Genomic DNA, 22892 nt, shown 5'->3' with positions numbered 1-22892 from the left:
GAAAGAGGAGCTCGAGCCTTCATGCCCATGATCAAGGAAACTGGAAAGAGAAGCTTTAGGGTAAATGTAATATTTTGGGGAGGGGTTGCAACTTCCACGTTGTCACACAGATGACTGGCTACCACTCCCCACCCAAACAAATCCTTCTTTCATTCCTCTAAGGAATCCTTCTTGAAACCCCCTGCCATCTTGTGGTAGAGTAGAAGCAGAGGATGTCCCATGCTTGGCCTTTCTTGATAAGAAAAGTCTTTCACACCCCCTTGAGCAATCCTTATCACTTTCATAACCCCTCTGACAATAAACAAACTCACATAGGAGAAAACAAAAAAACACCCATCTGGTATCACAAAGCACACAACAACTCCATGCACGATCCTTCTCAAACATCATCTTCCTTTCTGAAGAAAAACCCACTCTCAAAAAATGAAAAAGGTTTATTTTCTCTTCTACCAATTAAGTCACCACTCCATTGTATTTATAACCTTTTAACACTTCATTTGGTGATGCTCATTCATGTGAAAAATCATCATTTTGGAGTTTTTTCAAAATGACTGTAGACTCTAGGAGTCATGCCTATCAAATCCACTGCATCCTGCTAAGGCTCATCTATTATGAATGATTTTGTTCTAATTTTATTCCTCCTTGATTGGACAAATTCTGCTTCAAAATCCCTGGCAACAAGCAACCTGAGCTCTGATTTCTTAGACAAATTCATGATCTCCCATCTCTACCTTATCCAATCCTTTTATGCCTCTCAAACTGTCATCCTCGCTTGCCTAATCAACCTCGACTTAGGCAAAACCTTCAATCTAGTCCCTCAGGAATGAGTCGACATCCAATCCTTAAAAATTCCTCATACATATTAGCTTGCCACCACAGTTGTCACTAGCTCTCATGTTTGTTTAATGTTAACATTTTTAGGTTGTGAACTAGCGACTAGATAGTTTGTGGTTAAGTTTTATGGTTATCCCCAGCTCACGAGGTAAAATGTCTAAAGACGTGATCAAGCCACGAGCTGATGACAAGTTGGTTTGGGTTTACATCGTGAGGTCTCTAGCCTTTTGGGTGTTAGAGTTTTATGTTACCGAGCTAGAGATTGTTAAAGAAATTGCTTTGATCGCAAGGTCTCAAGTTGGTCTGATGTCATACATTATAGCCGCGAGAGTTAGTGAGTAACTTATTTCATAGAGTTGTCGCTAGCTCTCATATTTTTTTAATGTTAGCAATTTTAGGTCGCGAGATAGTGACTAGATAGTTTATGGTTAAGTTTTATGGCTATCACTAGCTTGCGAAGTTAAATGTCTGAAGACCTGATCAAGTCATGAGGTTGCGAGTGAAGTGCTAGTGGTTAAGAGATAAACATTTTTATGTTGGCAAGTATGTGACAAGGGTTAAAGTTACCACTATCTCCAAGTGGATGTGGTGACAAGGAATTAACATTTTGTGGTTGAGAATTGGTGAGTGGTAGTTCAATTTCCCTCAGTCACTAGATCTTGAGGTTATGAAGGCTTAGCATTTTCAGCTTGCGAGTTGGAGATAGAGTCATAAGGGCTTGTCGCTAGGTCGTGAGATTTTCTAATGGGTACTCTTTCAGGCAGAGAGTTGACAACTGTGTGCCACGTGTTTTAATAACTTAATATCTTGAAATCGCCAATATATTTTTTTTTATGGTTTGAAAATAGCTTGAAATCGCCAATATTTTATTTTTATGGTTTGAAAATAGTTTTAAACTGCCAATATTTTTTTTTAATGGTTTGAAAATAGGTTGAATTCGCGAATGCAAATATTTTTCTAGTTTTTAAAAACATTACAATTCGTCCATGCAAATATTTTTTTGGTTTTAAAAATATTACAATTCACCAAGATTTTGCATAAACTTTGAGCCATCACGGCTAATTCGCCAATGGATATTATTATTTTTTCTGCATAAACCACAAAAAATCACTAGTAAAATTAAAAAATTTCTCGAGAATTATATAGCTTTCGCCAAGTTTTTACACCTTGTCCAAGGGGGGGTTTCTTAAAGTTTTCCCTAACTCTATCCTAGCCATAGATTTTTGTTCACTCTATCTCTTCTAATTTCCATCCCAAGAATGTGTTTTGTTGCACCAAGATCTTTCATTTCAAAATTAGTAGTGAGCTGAGACTTAAGTTCTGAAATGATACCTTTCCCTTTACCAATGGATAGCATATCATCAACATAAAATGCAATGTACAGGAAATGATCACCATCAAATTGATAATAAAAATAGTGGTCTGATTTAGAACGCTCAATTCCTAAACTCAACACATATGTATCAAATTTTTGGTACCACATGTCTTAGGATATTGTTCGAGGCCATACAGGGATTTATTTAATTTATAAACCAGATTACTTTTACCTTTCACAACATAGTTCTCTGGTTCTATCATATAAATATCCTCCTCCAAATCACCATGAAGGAAAGAAATCTTCACATCCATTTTCTCAACCTCTAAATCATAAGCAGCAACAATAGAAGGAAAAAATCTAATGGATGTCATTTTAGTAACAAGTGAAAATATCTCACCATAATCAACACCCTCAACATGAGAATAGCCTTTTGCAACCAACCTTGCTTTATACTTCTCAATTCTTCCATCTAAACCAATCTTTTTTTTGAACAACTATTTGCAACCAACAGGATTTCGTCCTTTAGGTAATGGTACAAGATCCCATGTATCATTCTTTTTCTAAGCTATCATTTCTTCTTCCACAACAATCTTCTAGGATTCTACATCATTCATACCTAATGACTCTTCTTCAGATTTCAGTTCATCCACGTTAGTATTCAAAGCAAAAATACATCTCAATCATTAGGTGAATACCTTTCAGATGGTTGTCTATTTCTTCTAGACCTTCGAAAAAGTTGATTTGGAGGTTCTTCCTCCTCTTTTGAATATTCAAAGCTAGATGATCTCTCCTCAACTTCTTGCCTATCTAGGGGTCTTGATTCAACTGTTTTAGGTGTAGAAGGAAATTCAATCACATCTTCCTTTTTAGTCTATTCTGGTTGCAATGTAACAGAAGGATATTTAATTTCTCTAAAAGTCACTTGTACTATGAATTACCTTTCGTGCAACAGGGTCCCAAAGTTTTATCCTTTCACACCATAACTATACCTGATGAAGATACATTTCACAACCCTTTTCTCCAACTTTGTCTGCTTCTCCTTTGGTACATGTTCATATGCCTCACAACCAAAACTCTAAGATGTCTCAATGAAGGCTTGTGACTCGACCATGCTCTCATAGGCATTTTATCAACAAGGGTTGATGTAGGAGACTTGTTAATTAGGTAGCAAGTTGTGGCAATAGCTTCAACCCAAAATTTTTGTTCTAGACTAGAAACATTTAGCATACTCCTGGCCTTCTCCATCAGTGTCATGTTCATCCTTTCATAAACTCCATTCACTGTGGAGAATACAGAGTTGTCTTCTATTTGTTAATGCCATATTCTTTACAGAATCTATCAAAATCATTAGAGAAAAATTCACCACCATTATCAGTCCTCAAACTCTAGATTTACTTTTTAGAAAATATACCCATGTCCTTCTACTAAAATCATCAATAAATTAAACATAATATGTGGATTTTCCAATTGAAAGATCATCTATAAGACCAAACACATCAGAATGAATAATATCCAAAACACCACAAGCTTTATGAGAACTCGAGTAAAACTGAACGTGGTTTTGGTTTCCATAAATGCAATGCTCACAGGAATCAAAGTCAAGATTACAATTATTCAAACCTTCAACAAGGTTTTTATTTTTCAAGGTCCTTAGACCCTTTTCTCTAATGTTGTCAAACCTCTAGTGCCATAACATAGTCTTCTCTTTAGGTAACTTTGCTTTAGAAGAAAGAGAACCCTTAGATACCCAAAAGCCATTTCCATCTACTGAAGGTGAAACCCTCAAATCTTCCATAGATTTAATTTTTATAGAAGTGCTAATACACTCAATGGTGTATGCGTCTAGCTTATACAAAGTGTTGAAACTTACATCCTGCTTTAGAAAAGACTACCTACACACCTGCATCTATAAGTTTTCTCACAAATAACAAATTTCATTTTAAACTAGGGATATGTAGCGCACTATTAATCCTTTTAGTTCTACCATCATAAAACCTGATTCTAACTTTACCTCCACCAAAAATGTCTAAATGTGAATCATCTATTGGAGTTGAGGAAAAATCAACTCTACAGCTCCAAAAGATCACCTGCATGCAAACCTGTCACAGAAAGAGAGAAGTAAAAAAGCTATGGAGGCTAGAATTCAAAGATACAGAAAAGAGGAGTCATATTGATTGTGCAACAAGAATGCAATTCAATAATTACAGTTGTTATGAAAATACAAAGAGAGAATCTTTATAAAAGGATACTAAAAACCCTAAAGCAGAAAACCATAAATAATTATAAGATTCCTAAGTTTAGCTTAAGCACAAAGTATAATAGACTAATAATTAAATAAATAATTATTAGCTAATAAAAGATTACGCTAACACCCCCCTTAAGATGAACTTAGGGAGTAGCTAAAAAAAATCTAAGGACTAAAAAATCATGAAAAAAATGCAGGAAAGCAATAATGGGTCGCCGCAACTAGGCCTGATGAGGTACCCAAGTATAATAAAACCTATGTGAAGTGGAGAAAAGGGAGAAAACCCTATGGGAACAAAAATCCTCTCCAAGAAGAGATGAAAGATCAAGTGAAGGACTAAGAATCCTCCAAACAAGAGTGTTCCTGAAGATAGGAACAAAAACAAGAGCATGAAGAACACCACTAAAGCATGAAATAGCTGCAAACACTGTCGAAGAGTAACTACTAATCTGAAGAACCTCTAGTGAAATAGAACATGACTAGGTAGAGAAGACTGTAATCTGCATCAGTGCCCTCAAATGACACTACTCAAATCAAATGGGAAACAAAGACAAACAACTGAACTCAAAGATACAAATGGCATAAAACACCAAATCCTAAAGAGTTGATCAATCGAACCAAGGAAGTATTAGAACCAATAGGACAAACCTCCCTATAATGCTAAAAAGGGAGAGGGAAAGGTACACTAAAAATAATAACCAACAAGAAATGCATGATAAAGAACCAGGAACAACGGAGGTGCAAAGAAAGTACACAGTGTCGTGGAAGGAACACTCATGTGACAAAGGTAGATGACAAACAAAGGTAAACATCAACCCTCCATGGCACTTTATAAGTAGTGCATGTATAGTAAGGCACAAGATGTGCAAGATCCCAAGTATACAATGCATATGGGAACTTTATTTCAGTGCGTTTGCATAAATAAAATGCTACAATGATTAGTAGAGACAGAAGATGGAAACAAAAGGAACAACCAAGGATGAGACAAACTACTCAAAGAAAGAAATCGCAGGACCTGAAACATCCAAGATATTCACTAGAGTGCTGAAAAGAAAAAAAATGAATAAAATATACCTAGAGAAGAATCTAGAAAGAACACTCGTATTATAGGAAATTACACAAAACAAGATTTCCAACAATATAAAGTTTTTGAAAAACAGAGTTCGGATGCTCAAGTGATGTCTCCCAGAGTGCAAAAAGGAACCTCTAGCTTTGACAACAAGAAACCTAATCAAAAAAGAAAAATAAAAACTCAAACCTCCAGATTTGGATAGAGCTCGGAAAGAGCTTTCTGACAATATAATGTTTTTGAAAAAGCACCTCCGTATGACCAAGTTACGGTCAAAAGAAAAAAAACCCCTCTTATAGGGCATAAAGAGGGTTAACGAAAATTTTCTCATGCATTTCCAGGTATAGTCGTATGGTTTTTGGGCCTCAAAAAAGGTGTCAATACAAAATCATGCCTCGGATGCCCCTATCGACGAAAATAAGCAAATTATATATCAAAATTCATGGAATCAACCTTCTAAATCCATCTGTGAGGTCCTTTTGGCACCAAAATGTACCAAAAAATTAGCTACCCCCAAAATGGAAAAAAGCAACTGCACAAAGCCCTAAATACACAAATTGTAAGAATAAGGCCCAAAATATCTCATAAAGAGAACCGAGGCATGCTGATCTGGAGCTCTGATACCATATTGGAGTTGAGGAAAAATCAACTCTATAGATCCCAAAGATCACTTGCATGGAAACCTGTCACAGAAGGAGAGAAGCAAAAAAGCTATGGAGGCTAGAATTCAAAGATCTTGAAAAGAGGAGTCATATTGATTATGCAACAAGAATGCAATTCAATAATTATAGTTGTTATAAAAATACAAAGAGAGAATCCTTATAAAAGGATACTCAAAACCCTAAAGGAGAAAATCCTAAATAATTATAAGATTCCTAAGTTTATCTTAAGCATAGAGTATAATAGACTAATAATTAAATAAATAATTATTAGGTAATAAAAGATTACTATAACATCATCATCCAAGTACACCTTACCTCCATTAAATTCTTCATATTCAGAAAAACAATGGCTATTAGCAGTCATATGAAAAGATGCACCTGAGCTAATTAACCAAACATCATTACTTACATGAGTCTCCAAAGCTGCAATAAATGCATCACCATCTTCCATCTTGGACTCAAAATCAAAATCAATCTTCTTCTTTTTCTTCTTCTTTTCTTCTTTGCAGTCCTTACGTATGTGACCTAATGTATCAAAATTCCGGCAAATAACTTTGGACTTTCAAGGACATTTTTATCTCCCTCTCGATTTGGACTTATCATGCTTCTCATTATTCTAGCCTTTGTCCTTAGGTCTTCCACGAACAGTTAGAGATTCCTTCTAACTGTGGGATACCTTCCTTCACATCTCTTCACCAAGTAGGGCACCCACCACATCTTCAGACTTCAAAACAATAGAAGCACTACCGATAACCATAACAAGAGAATCCTACGAATCAGGAAAAGAACAAAGAAAGATCACACATTTCTCCTCTTCATTCATCTTAACACCCACACATACTAATTGAGCCACCAATATATTGAATGCTTCCATGTGGTCTGCAACTCCTCCACCCTCTTCCATCTTTGAGGAATATAATTTCTTCCTCAACAATATATGATTTAATATATATTTTGCTTGATACATTTTACCAAGCTTAGTCCATAGCTTCTTTACAGTATTTTCTTTGTGGACATTGATCAAAACAGAGTCTGTCAGGCATAGTCTGATTAGACCCTTGTTTTTTCAGTCCATAATATCATACTAACTCACCATAGTAGGATCTGAGGGCCTTTGGAGATTCACATCAACAATATCCCATAGATCTCTATCTATTAGAAGATCTTCCATCTTCATCTTCCACATCTCAAAATTTATTCCATTAAATTTCTCCACATCTATTTTCCCTGACGAACTTGACATTTGAAAACTCTTGCAATAAGATCAGAAAGTATCTTTTGCAAAATCTCCCACTCAAATCTTGATTAGCTCAAAAAACCCAACAACCCACAACTGAAACCAAAGGTGATCAAGCTCTGATACCACCTATAAGGAAGTTGAGTAGTGGAACAACTTCCTACATTAACCTTGAGAGGAGGGTAATGCAAAAAACTTTTAAAGATCATCACAATAGTTATAGAAAATAGAAATAGATATAATAACATTCAAACCATAACATAGTGATTAATGTGGAGAAAACCCTTTCGAGAGAAAAACCCCACACTCCAAAAGCCACCCATTATATTATCCTACAATTTAAACATATTACAATATACTTGCAGAGAAAGCTCTTGATAGGAGTACCACTAATGAGAGATTCAAAGGTAACTCAATAGCTATAAGACTCTTACACACAACCTCTATCTCACACACCTCATATATAGGATATACATTAGAAGAAACCATCAAATGGTATTACAAAACAATGGGCTAAAACCACCCAATAAGGTGTAGCCAACATTATCTCCTTTCTAGATGCCCTATGACGTGTCCCTCCCTTTTTACAGCTCATTTATGTGTCTGATGTATTTAATATTTTCCTATTTTAGGTGTACAAACTTTCGAAGGCGATAACTTCAGAACCATGTGTCCTATTGATGAACCGTTTGAAGCACCAAAAAGCTCGCAAAGTGCTCTATTACCTCGTAAAATACTATGCCATTTATGCCCATTTTTCATTATGTTTTTGGGCCTCTAAATTCCATAAAATTAATTTTAAACCTTTCATGGGACCTCTCCAAAATGAAAAAAATTTAATATCTTCAAAACTAGGTGTGATATTGCAATGTAACTTTACTACAATGCTTATCCAGCCAACCAGAAGCTTTGGGAATAATTTCGCACCATTTTGTTCTCAAATTAAAATTTACTATAAATAGTAACCTCATGTAAAAGAAAAGTTGAGACACCATTTTTCCAACATATTTTTAATTTAAATCATTCTAGTTGACATGCAATATCTTAGTTTAGATATATATTACCATGCTAAATTGACCTTGTATGTAGGGATGACCACTTTAAACTCACTATTAATTTTCTTATCTTGTGAAGATATTAATACCTACAAGTAAGGAAAACACCATCTATTGCCATTGAATTAACTAGAAATATTCATGTATCAATGATTCAATGTTATGTCATTTCTTAATAAAATTTTGTCTTAAAAAAGTTAGGGTTTTGGAAAATATCCAATGAGTTCCATATTCATGAGTTAAAACTGCAATAATTGATCCATAACTGGAATATGATCACATATGTTGATAATGTATTACCTTATGTAGATAGAATGTAATCATTTGCATTATCTTTCCTAGTTTTGGCAAGCTACAAGATTACAAATGGCTATATATGTGTAATAAAAAAATGCTCAAAAATCCTTATTGTAGATCACTTCTTCAATTACTTTATTCCTCCTTACTCATTCTTTAGTCACCATGATTTAGAAATAGACAAAGAATTTAATTATTCTTTATTGCCATTGATCAGTTAGGTTGTAGAACTCAAAATTCACATGTAAATGATCACAACTTATAAAATTAATTAATTATTTTTACTTCTATCTAAGTAAACAAAAATCATGTGGTAATCAATTATAAAGGGAAACCTTTACTATTTTTAAGAGAGAAATTGAAAAAAAAAATATTCTTATAAAATCAATATTTTGACATGCATATGAATGTGAATGTTTGAATTCTCTACATATTAAATTTTTCTCAAGATATAATTTCTGAAACTTACATTATTTATTATGCCTCATCTTGTGGGAAATAATATTGGATGCACAATATGAACTTGTGACTTATATCTAGTAAAAATAGGAATTTTATTTTTAGAAAGATTTTGCTTCAATACTTTTCATTCAATTCTATTTTCACTAGAAAGATGAGAATAGTGCAATTTTGAAAAAGGACACAAACATTATCAAGTATAAGGTTGATATTATAGGAAAATTAACTTTCATAAATTCGTAAGACTTTGTCGACTTGTAGGTAATGTATTAACATTAGGATATTTAGAAAAATTATAACTATGTATAATAATAGGTGTAAAACCTACACAAGCATCCTATAATCTTTTAAATAAATCAATAATTAGCACTAGTGAATCCACTATGGCATGATGAACTTTGACAACATCACTAATAAAAAAATTAAAACTAAGCACATTTCAATTTTTTCAAGAGGGAAAATTTATCACAATTAAAAGATACTAAAACAAACTAATAGGTAGGTCCTCATTTTTTTGAAAAATAATGATGTATTTTGTGAAAGGCATAAAGAACGGAAAAACACTATACAAGATAGACATTAAGGTATCATGATAAAAAAGATATGATTATTTTATTCACAACCATATTTATCTGAAAAAACCCACATGTGTGCACATAATTCACTTTTTTCCTTTATGTAAGATAAACACCACATTGTAACTATATATTAAACTACTTATATGAGAACTACCTTATCATTAACTCACTAGTAGCCAAACCTCATCAACACTACCAATGTTTCCTCTTTGATTCTCTTGAAGATATTTCTGTATTTCTAGCCAAGTATCTAGAGCCTCAATATAATAACCCCATTCACCCAATTATTTGACTTCTTTATATATATATATATATATATATATATATATATATATATATATATATATATATATATATATATATATATATTCTTAATATTATTATAAGTGTATACATGAAATTGATAAAGCTTTCTATCAGCGTGGGCTCATAGTGATGATAAAGATTTTTTTTATATTCCGCACTTAATACATAATAATAATCACTAATTTGAATAACTAAAAAACTATTAAAAATTATAAAACTCATTATGGGTTCCAAATAATATTTTAAATGTTTTAAAATAAATAAAAAAGTTTTATGGGGAACATAAAGTTAATTAGTATTAGTGTTGAAACTAAAAACCAAGATTAATATCATATTATATCAAAGGAATACTTTGTAACAAGCCACCTCAAAGAGTAATGATTTTCAATTATTTTTTCAACATTTTTCCAACATTTGGCCTTATAAGACAAAATACTATGAAATTAAAAGAACACAGCAACCCTAAAAAAAAAGCTAAACAAGCCAAATCCTAATATAAGTATCTACAAGATAAATTACGAACCAAGCCTAAGTTCAAAAAAGAATTAGTCATTTTCTTTAATTTGTAACTAATATTCCCTAGAAGCTAAGTAGTCAAATGGAGCTAACCATAATTAGTCAAACTACCCATGTTCTCCTTTCTTCTCATGGTCTTTTTCCTAATATGAGATAATATATGATATCCTAAATATTTTATCTTAGCCCTCTTATAATAAATCCTTTTGAATACACCTTGGTATTTTATGGAATGTACAGTGGTAATATTTCATTTGTCTTCAAGATGAAATGATTAGACAAGCCTATATTCCACCTATTGTCATTCATATCTATATAGTCATGTATAAACTAAAGCATGGCAATTTTGAGACATTTCGTAAATTACCATTCGAGACCATATACCACATGGTTGAAAAAATCCTCATATAGTATTCACTCCAGTTATATCAGCTCAGAAGTCATATATCTTGGCATTTCATGCTATTATTCAGGATTCTTCTCTAGCAACTTTTTAATGATATAAAATTTATAGACAAGAACAAAATGCTAAAATTTGGAATTCATTGTGTTGGACTAAAGAATTGAGTGCCCATGTTTGAGTGTAACAAAGGCTCACGAGAAAATTCAAGATGGAATCAAGAATCCTTTCACACCTATCTCTAAGAAATTTAGGTCAAACTTAAAAGGTAGGGGACTTAAGCGGCATAGTCTTAAGGTTTTGTGTAATTTGAAGTCTGAGAATGTCGTATGTGTTGCTTGTCTACAACTTTCTTAATGTCAAATCTCGACGTATTTAGGAAAATAAAAATAAAATTTATATTGCATAGAGACTTGGTTAAGTCAAATCTTGTGTTGGTTTTTCCACCTCCACAACAACAATGATGATATACAGTGCATTCCCTTGCAAGGACAAGGGCTTAACAAAATATTAAATGTTGAATTAACAAGCTTATCATATGTACAATACCCTTTCAATTAATTGCACATGAAGGATTGATGTTCTTTTCTCTTGAAGTCCTATAAAAGGTTAGTGTTAGGCATGATAATTAAATTAAATAAGAGACATGAAACAATACTTGAGAGTAGCTTCACTGTGATGAAATTGCAAATGTAAAGTGCTTTTAGTTTTCTATTCTAAACTAGATCATTCCTTGAATGATTTCTCTAGATATATGTTAGATCTTATGAAGGATAAAATATTCTCCTTATATAGGGGTCAAAAGGTTATTTTAAGTGCAAGCTAACAAGCATCAATCAAAAGAAAAAATAGAGACTGGATCACCAAGGACAAAGATAGACACTTTGCAACACCCTAGATTTCAACCTCTTTTGCTAGGAATAGGGCATTGGATGCCTTTGTCCACCTAAAAAAGGGGCCTCTACAAGGTAGATACAAGTATCGAAGCCCTTAACATGAGACCTAGTCCCGAATTTTGCATTTGAGATCATCATTTTTTTTAACAGTAACAAAGAGTATTTAAATAGTCTTAAAATGACCTAGAGGAATTCACACTAAATAAAGTACCAAAGAAAGCATTAAATTGTTAGGATAAACAATTTACGATAATACATCTATGAACATACACACACTTTACTTTAAAATGGATGAAGCTAATTGAACATCTATTCCACATGTAATATGTTAAATTAATAATGTAAGTGAAAACATTACTATTAATTAAATTTTATCAAGAATATGGAATACCTTTTAATTAAATAATATGATGAATGAATAAAAAAAAAAATTATTTAGATATAATCATCAAAATACAAAATTTTATTCTAATTATTAAGCTCAGAAACATTCAGATATAGTTTACAAAGAAGTGAAAGAATGGAGCACAAAGAGAGAGGAGGGAGCGGTGTTAGGGTTTCTGTAGATGAGGTCATTAATGGAGGTTAAGATGACCCATATAGAGATGAAGATGGTTGGAGGGGGTTCTCATTGGTCCAAGCTCCTTGTCCTGGTTAGTGGGCTTGGTTGTTTCTAGTTCGACTCGATGTTTTGTGTGCAGGGTTGTGTGTGGGGCAGTGACGTCTTCCCGTGCTAATCTATTTTATGGCTCATTCTCTTAAGCCTGGTTGTGGGTGCCCTCTTCATGTGCTTTTGTGGTTGATGATCTTGAAATTAGTGGGCGAGGTTGTGAGGGTTGTTGTGCAATTTCCACTCTGGCTATTGGTGTATGGTTTCATAAGGCTTTTTTGTGCCCCTTTTTCATAAGGGCTTTGGCTCCCCTCCTTTTTTGTTGTTTAATGGCTTGACTGTGTTGGTTTTCCTTGGTACTCTCTCAGTTTTCCTTCTCATGGGTTGTCTTCATCTTTGTCTATTGAGGTGACTCCATCTCCTATAAAGCTAGAGACGTGTTTTTCTTGTAAGACTTTGAGTGGATGCAGGGAGTTGTATTTGGTGGTTGTTTCTTTGGTCATGCTTTGGCTGCCGTTTTGGAGGTGGAGCTTTCCTCCCATGTGGATATGGGTAGTGTTGTGGTTTATGTAGTTTCCCCTTGTCCTCTATTTTCTTGCATTTGACTGGAGGTTTTTTTTATTTTTTTTGTTATGGTTTTGGGAGCCATGGTAAAACCCAATGCTTTTGGTTTGGGGAGCCTGTTAAAACCCTATGGTTTGGTTAAAGGTAATGGGATCATTGTGAAAACCCTTTCTCTTCTGTTTCAGAGGAAGGTCAAGGGAGCCTTTTTAAAACCCTTGTTTATCCTAATGATGGAGTCTAGTCTTCCATGGCTACATCTTTTGACTTCGGGATCTCTTTATGGTGAGAGTTATTTTGTCCCTCTCTTTCTTGGTTCCATGGCATTGATTGTTGTGCTTCATGTTTGACATCTTGGGGTTGCCCTAGCATTGATTGTTGTGTTGTTGGTGGGCTAAGGAAGTGCAGTCATTTGGTTGCAAGGGAGCTATTGGTGGAATTTCTTCTATCTTCTTCTATTCATATCCTTTGGAGGTGGTCACAATGAAAAGCATGTTGCTCACAGCGGGGATCACTCTCAAGGATAAGATTGTGGGACCCTGGATAAAACCCATGGTTATGGCTGAGGGAGACTTCTTTCCTATGGTCATGTTTGCCTATTTTTTAAGGGTGGCTTAGGCCTTCTTCTGTTGCCACCAATTCTATAAAACTTATTCTGCATTGTTATGTGGTGGTTGGGCTGCTATTTGTCTAAGTTGTATCTTTCTGCAATGCTCCTTTGATGGTTCCGGATCCATAAAAAATATGAACGTTTGAGGTCCATTCAAAACTTGTTGTACGGGGTTTCGGATCCCCTCAAAACTTCTTTTATCCTTAATAAAAAACATTATAAGACAGGCAGCCAACTGATTGACAAAGAAAAAGTAATTAGTAGAGGATTGGTTAAAGCAATTTTTAAGATTGTAGATTGATGCACATGTAATTTCACCTTTAGGTGAGTTGAAGCATCATTTGAAAGATTATAGGAGGAATGTCCATTCAGGACTGTTAGGAACCCTAATCAGATGTGACCTAGAAACTTCCACGTCTTAGAAAAATATCGCTAATATCCGGTAAAATTCAAAAGCAACGACTAGAATTATATGCGTTCTTCAATATTGCAGGGACACCGTTACTCTTCCAAACACGTAATTTCTTAGACTATTATTATATAATATATATAATGTTGTGAGAGTGCCAACAATCATTATATAAGTAAACAAATTGAAATACAAGAAACATGGGCGTCTGAAAGCACAATCATTTTTCTTTGACAACACAGATGAAGCTGTCGAAATTTTCAAGTCAATTTCCGTGAGTCATGAAAGAGGAAGAAAAAAGTGTCACCAAACACGCCAGATAAAGATGGTCTGCATTCCACCTTAATTTTTCTTTATTTGTTTATTTTAAGCTTTCCAGATTCAGCGTACCAACAAACAGAAGCTTGAATATGATGTTATATAAGTCGCATTTGACGTTGCCATTTTAGAAAGCTTTCCATATGAGCCTTTTGTAGTGAAACGAAAAAACAATTTGTGAGCTTTTTATGTTAAACAAAATAGGGTAGGCGCTCTTAGATATTTTTATGGGAAAATTTTGCTTCGTGATAAAAGCTTGAATGGGATTGTTAAGGATTTAATATTTATTAAAGATTATTATATAATTTTTAGAGTGCGATATAAGAAATAAGGTTGTTAATTTGTCTATCACAATCTTAACGTCTTTTTATCTTTGACTTTAATGAAAGAGGTATTAGATTAGACTTATTACCTGATTCAGATTTAAAAAATAATTTTTGTTTCACATAAAAACTTTATAACCCTCCTTTTCCAAATCATTATTTAATTTAATATGTTTGTATTCTTTGTTTTGTCTTTCACATTTGTTTGTATTCTTTCTTTTTGTCTTTCATATTTGTTTGCAATAGTGCAGTAGTATTATTTATCTCATCTATATTCTTTATGAAAGATTCTAGGATATTTCATTTTAAAGTCAGCTTTTCCATTCAAATCTAAACGATGCACATGCCAATTTCTTTAGTTGTTGATGTTGAGAAAAAATCAAAATTTGAAGTATGCAATGATACAAGTACAAAAGAAGTCTCACAAGTTTGTGTCCAATATTTACCATAAGATGCGACTTATAAAAATTAAATGAGTGTTATTCTTTTAGTCATTAATTTTGATACTACATACAAGTGGATTGAACAATTTATGTTTATTGCTTGTATTGTCAATTGCCAAACTCTAAAAGTATGCTTTGTAGATAGGAAAATTAGTATGGTTCACCCATTGGGCTAAGCTAGATGTAATATGAAACATGTAAGAAAAATAATCAAGTGTAGAAAATTGCAAAGAAGAAAAATAGAAGATAACACTCAAATTTACGTGGAAAAGCCTGGTAAAAATATACTAGTAAAAAACCATAGGCAAATTGCCTTTGATATTGATTCTCAGGAATTACAGAGGTACAACAATCTCAAACTATATATCAAAACATGACTTCAAGGAGCATAAAACAACCGAGTTGCATGCAGAGTCCTAATTGAAGACAACTTACTAACTATAGTAAGTATGACTCGCACAACTACATGTAAAACACATGTGGAAATTACTATTTATATAGAGTCATAAAATAAATTTGCGCCTCCTCGCAAGACACCTTCAGCGTGTCGCCTAACAATGAGTGCTTGGCGGCGTACTAGTGGGTAATCCATAATGACAAAACAACTACTAGATAATAAGTCATGATGACTCAAGCACTACTAGATGGGAATCCAAGATGACTCAACCACTGCAACCTAAGAGCCCAATTTGGACTTCACATTCCAACAAAACATAATCAAATTAAACAAGGTAAGTCATTTTTCTTTACCAACACAATCATAAAAATCATAAATGGGTTGAGTTTACATGTCCATCACTAACATGTAGGTCATTCCTCAACCATATTTTGTCCTATGTAAGGAGGGTGGTATGTGTTCGGAATGCAAATGTTATTTATCTCAAACTCAACATTGTGTCTATGTGAAAATGGACCTCTCCAAAGACTTAAAAGAAACTCTAGTTATACATACTGGCAATATATGCTATGCACAACACGTAATATACATAAACCTACTCAATGCTTGTTTTCGGTGTCAATAATTCAAGTAAAAAAATTAAGGATTGTCTACAATTTAACCACAACCCAAAACTAGATTCTTTGGTTATTACTAGTACATACAAGACTTAAAATATTCAGAATAAAAAAAGAAAGTGTAGGAATAGTTGAACCAAGCCCAACAAAGGCCCTCATCTCAACATGAATGGTTAGAAAAATGTTGTAACTATCAAAGATGTGGTAATGCCCTCCTCACAACCATATAATAAAGAAAAGGTAATAATAATGGTGGCATCTCTTCAATATTAATCCTTAGGAAATCCAAGAAAATGATCAAGTGATCGCTATTCAACTAGCTCCTTCTTATCTTGGTGGAAAGTCCTAAAAAAGAGTTTAATAAAGACCAATATGCTAAAAATTGATGCATTAAAATTATCTTAAACATAGAAGAATCAGTTCATACCATCTCTCAAAAAAGTGAAGTAGGCATTCATATAGTTATCCTTAAGAGGTAGAGGAAAAATACTTTACTCTTGAGAAATGTGAATCATAGTTTGTAATTTTTCCACGAAATAGGTAGAGTTGTTTTCTATAGAATATATTTTTTTATTAAATGGGTTCAACTTTTAAGAATTAACTTATCCCTCTATTATTTAATAAGATCTCATTGGATGTGATGGGACAATGGAGAGAATCTTCAAATCCATGTTTCATTTGAGGCCAACTTATCAACATAAATAAATTTTAGGAGTTTTACTGAAAAGCTATTTTTTGTCAAAAAATTATTTTATTTAGATTCATGTTATAAATAAATTAGATATTCTAAAAAAAATTCCAACACAAATTGTTGGGTACATATTTAGCATCACATCAGGCCTAATTTATAAAGAAAGACTAAATTATTTCAAAAGTTTCGCATTCTATCAACTCTTACATATATATCATTAATAAAAAAATTAAAATTATTTATTTTTATAGATCTACATTTCTATTTTCAAAATATTTATTTTCAGTATTTTTTATTTAAGGGGATTAAACACTTTTTATCAACAGATACTAATTAGTGAGCTCACAAATGAGCGGCCATATTATCCAAAAAAAAATTTAGTGAAAATGCTCTAGCATGGTTTGAACATTATTGTTAAGAACTACAACATTACAATTTAATAATCACATTGTTCCAATACTGACATACATTATTTTTATTATTATTATTTTAATTATTAATCATATTTTTAATTCCTTTATTAATTGTACATTACTAACATCAAAATATATTATTACTTATATTTTCAAGAAAAATTAGTAAAATTCATTCAAAATGTTTAAAAATATGATGCACTAGAGGAGATATTTCATGCTAAAGAAGTATAATTATTTTTTATTTTTGATGAATAGTTAAGTCAAAGGATGCATCCCACTAAAATAGTTGTGTTATTAGTACAAAAAACTTGTAAGATTCATTAAAACTATATGTTCATCAACATGCAACAAGGATGTCTCATATGCCCCCTTAAGATGTCGAAATTTTTATATGTTGATATTTTAAGGAAGATAGAGATCAATTTCAAGGATAAAAAACCTTCATTGTTAAATAGATACCCCTTTCAAGAATGCATGGGTCTAATCTAGGAAGAAGATCCTTATAGAGGATAGAAACCTTCAAGCAAGGAAGAGATAATCGTAAAGGAAACATCTTTCAAAAATAGAAAATGGATCCTTATCAATGATACATAGCTATCAAAAATTTTAAAAGAGGGGAGGATGCTTGTCTAAAGATACTTATCTCCATAAAGGAAGGAGATATTCAAACAAGGATGCACACACGAGAAGAAGAGAAGATCCTTAAGAGAGGACACACACTTTCCAAGAAAGGGAGAGATGGTTATCATGTAAGGATGCATACCTCTAAAATAGGTTATCCAGTCCCCAGTGTATAGGCTTTAAAAACTACAGTAGAGACTATTAGACTGCTTACCCTAGAAAACTACTAGTTGTACTTGAGATTTTATCACCATGGGAGACAATGTGTCCTTTTATAGAGCTATGAATGTTACATATCAAGGAGCAACATAATAGAAAGAACTATCATTTAGAAGGGATAGGACAAAGCTTCAACTCATTATCAATTTTCATTTGAGTGATACCACATTTAATTAGTTATTGTATTTTATAAGTTTCAAGGATTATCATTCATTACTATAATAGCCATGCACTTGATGATATACACAAAAGGAATGAATGTTTATGAATTTTCTTTTGTTTTGGAGGAATAAGACTAAACAACTTAGTTTCAACAAACATCAAGAAAATAGTCTCTTGTTTAGGTGGAATTTAAGGAACACAAATAGATCCTTTCTCTTGAGAGTAAAGTTTTTAAGGAACACAAATAGTCATCGTAGCTCCCACTTTATTATGAGACTCTACTAGATATAAAGTACCCGATTTGATTCCATTTGCAATTGCTAAGGACCCTTTCTTCACCTTCCATTAACTGGATTCCAACCAGACATTAAATCCTTGAGAAAACAATTGCCCAATTGAAATTGAATTGTTTTTAAGTTGAGAGACATACTTAACATCCCGTAGTAGCCAATTATTTCCATTGGCTAGTTTCAATAAGACATCTCCATTTCCAAAAATATTAAGAAATTTATCATTTTCCAGAAAGAGCTTACCAAAATTATCGCTTTCAAAGGTTTTGAAAAACTCTATGTGTGAGGTAGAATGAAATGATTCTCCTATATCTAGAACCCAACCATTTGCTGCAACTTTTTTTGTAGTCAAAATATTGACGTATTCTATATTTTCTCCTTGGTTTCAACCAAGCTTTGATACCAATTGTAAGTTTCAATCGAGCAGATAAACTTAATAAACATATCTAAGACAGCGATAGAAAAATAGAACACAACACATAATAAAGAAGATTATAGTGGTTCGGTGAATTTGCCTACATCCACTCTCAAAGCAGGGAAATCTCTTATTAATGTTTAACCAATCTAAATATTACATGGACTACACATAGTCCTTTACATAATTATATTCAGCCATGAAATGAAGAGATGAGGAAGCCAAACAGTCATGTGAACATTGGGCTTCACATTCCCAACAATCAGAGCTGTCAGAGCCTAAGGAGAGAGTATTTCATGTTTGAAGGTATTGAGTAGTATGAGCGCTGGCCTGAAATTGTTGTAGTAGTTGAACGAAGCTGCTAGAGTTGACAAGATTGCTAGAAGAGATTTGAGATAACGCTTTAATGGTATGTTGTTGCCAAAGAAAACTGCCATAATAGTTGATAATAGCACTCCACAAATTGTCTTTGTCCTCCTGTGTTATGCTCATCATCGCCACGAGTATTTTTTTTTTCTAATGAATCTTGAAAGATATTTGCTGATGCTGCCTCTGATTCTCTAAAATAATATAAAAATGCTAGATATCTATTTTAAATAGTTTTTAAAAATATCATTTATCTTTTTTCTATTGATTTACACTAGAAATTATGAGTGCTTAAATCAAATTATTATTTAATGCTAAAGTTTAATGTATTATTTTTTCATCAAATTTAAAATTCTAATCAGTATTTTTGTTGTTGCTTGAATGAAATGCCTATGATTATAAATGTCATAATAGTCATTCTCTATAATGTGATGATATGATAAATTAATATGAATATGAATTGTGATATGAATAAGATTGTATAGTTGACTTTATAATGATTTTATATATTTGAATGACATTACTAACATCACAAAAATCTATTCATTTAGATATGATGCAAATAAAAATCCATATTAATTTCATTATAAAAAGATATATTCAATCTTTTCTTGACTTCAAAATGATTTTATGTATTTCAATGACATTACTAACATCACTAAAATCTATTCATTTGATATGACACAAATAAAAATTCATATTTATTTCATTATAAAAAGATATATACAATCTTTTCATACTTACAAAAAATGAAGAAGTATTTTGTTGTCTATAAATCTACATAATTAAAATAGGATATTAAAGCTCAAGAAAATGGGGTAATTAAAATAAGATATTCAAGCTCAAGAAAATGGGACAAAGATAATCAGACATATTTCATCGGATATTGAGAAATTGATAAATCTTGTTTGAAAGATAAGTTCAATTTTATATTATATGTAATTATATGTGTTTTTATTATCAATTATATAATCGATGTGTTCTACTTGCTTATTTTTATATATTATGATTTATTTATAAAGCATGAAAAATTATAAATATAAAAAAATAAAGGAAAATATCAGGCTAATATAGTGTAGGATAAATAATAGATATCTTAATGTGAAAGCCTTTGAAGGAATTATAACCCCACTATATTTTACTCATTTGAACCACTTTGATTTAAGGCCCTCTCAATTACTCTAAATAATTTAAACTACTCAAGTAGAGGGAAGTTTGAGCAAGTGAAATTTTCTAATAATGACTAGTAGGTATTTTTTTCTAAATCCTCTATTGGGTTAACTTAAATAAATGAGTCAGTCATGAAATAAATTAGTTACCTAAGAGATAATAACTACAAACATAAATGCAAATTTGTTGATCCCATTTTATAATAAATATAAGTAGTAGTTGCATACATTTTTAGTACGATGTAGTTTCAATTAGGATTTTGATATTTTTGAGTATGAAACATAACTTTAAGTTTGCAAAGAGAGTAGAAAATAATTTTTTAACATGGATACATTTAGAGGTGGCACTATAAGATGCCCATACAACTTAGACTCTTCAACTAAGAGTGTTCCAACAATAAAATTTTATTAGTGTAATGGTGAAAATTTAGGGTTTCTACCATTAGAGGAAGTAAACCACTAATTTTTTCTTTGGGTAACCATTACATTCAAAAGAGGGGGAATCCAATAGATCTAGTAAAAAAAAAGCAAGTAATAAAATTGAATATTGATTGGATTGATTAATTTGGGATTCCTCTTTTGTAAATTGAATTGCTGAATTAAGATAAAGTGCAGGAAATGAAGGTAAAAGCATGAAAATAGTGAGCTAAAGATGTGGGATTGAGTTGTGCACACCTAGATCTGAGAAATGTTCGCAGACTGGGATTTGATCCCTAAAAGAGCACCTAAAATGTCAAGACCATGGTACCTATCACCCTGGTCCTCTAAACTTTTCATACATTGAAGGGGGGTCGATTTGTCTTTGTAAATAAATCTTATCCTGAAGATCGCAACTTTGTACCTACTTCCTACATAAAGAAAGAAAAGGAAATAGGTTGGGAATATGGGTTTTCCTTAGGTAAAACCATGGTTTAGGAATTAACCATGAAATTGAGATAAAGATAATTGAAATTATTGTAATGGAAGAGTCTCCTTTTGAGGGAGATGCTAAATAATGACTGAAAATGAAATGATATACCTCCTTGTGATTCTTTGTTTTTCTCCAGATATAATTAGGGATTTATGAAGTCTTCCAAAAAGTAGGATGCAAATGTCTACTTCAATGCTTGGATCTTGACTTTATTACTACTCCAAGACTTGAAGGAAGACTAATTGCCGCTCAATTGCTCTCTAATGCTTGATTTCTCTTGATGTCAAATTGAAATTCATGTGTGTGGATATCAAAATGAGAGGGGAAATCCTCCTTTTATACTTACTCATCTATAAAACTAATTAATTTTCTGACACGAGCTGACATAGAGATAGGAATCCCACTCAAATTTGAAATGTTAGAAAGGGTTTTTGAGGGGCCCAAAATGAGGAGGACCTTGGCACTATGCCATGGTCCTAGTGAGGACCAAGGCACCACACCCTGGTCCTACCCTATTTTGGGGTTAGGACAAGGTGCCTTGTGCATGAAAATGGTAAAAAATGACGCAATACAATGAGGGGCATGAGCATAATCAGGTCTCAATGAGACCTAGGGGTGCAAACGATAAGATAGGGACCCAATGTGGTCAGATTTGCAAAGAGTTACAATTTTAGGACACTACAGTTAGATGCTTAGACATTCAATTACTGTTCCTAAATGGAAAAGAGTTTATGTAACAAAGATATAATCTATTTCAATTGCAAGTTAAATATAGATGATTTTTAAGTTAACTTCAATCAAACTAATGTAGAATTTTGTTTTAAGAACAAAGAAAAGTTTACTCTCTTACAACATGGATCTAATGTTTATAAACTACTTCGTATACTATTCTAAGTGAGAACAAAAAAAAAAGTTATGTGATGTTGAGTTATTTGCAAGTTACAATATATACAAAGCATAAGAAACACAATTTTAGAGTGATTGGAGCTTATTTAGTCCTACAAAGATCTTAGACAAGCTATGAACAATGTTATATATGCAAAAACAATCTTCAATAGCTATTGTCATTTGATTCAGATCAAGAAGGAAAATGTTAACAGTAATGGTCCACAAAAGAGATATCCCATTAATAAGAGATTCCTTACTTACCAAGAGGAATATTCAAGATGTCAAAATTTAAGATCTCAAAATCACTAAATATGTAAGATGTGTAAAAGGCAAAGATTAAAATAAAATATATTTAATCACCCAATATTTTCTTTGAAGTTGGTAGTAGAAGGAAGTTGTTGCATATTTTGCAATGACTTATGTTCTTGGAGTAGTTCTATATAACTAGACATGTCTAGATAGTATTTTTTCTTTAATTACTAATTAATGTTTAATTTTATAATCCTCCAAGCTAATTATAACTCCTTTTGATGTAATATTAACCTTTTTTTTCTCTCAATAGACAGAGGTCCCATGGTTTTCTAG

The 22892-nt window shown here is 32.4% G+C and overlaps 1 protein-coding gene across 1 annotated transcript in view; it reads right to left on the bottom strand.

Moving 5' to 3' along the window:
• The window catches only part of LOC131069940 (ethylene-responsive transcription factor 1-like), a 61389-nt gene that overhangs the window by 22451 nt on the left and 16046 nt on the right, over positions 1 to 22892 (bottom strand). The gene's annotated exons all lie outside the window — the stretch shown is intronic.

This window comes from Cryptomeria japonica, chromosome 6 (genome assembly GCF_030272615.1).
Source record: "Cryptomeria japonica chromosome 6, Sugi_1.0, whole genome shotgun sequence".
Taxonomy (NCBI): Eukaryota; Viridiplantae; Streptophyta; class Pinopsida; order Cupressales; family Cupressaceae; genus Cryptomeria; species Cryptomeria japonica.
This window is presented reverse-complemented; position numbering and strand designations above follow the sequence as displayed.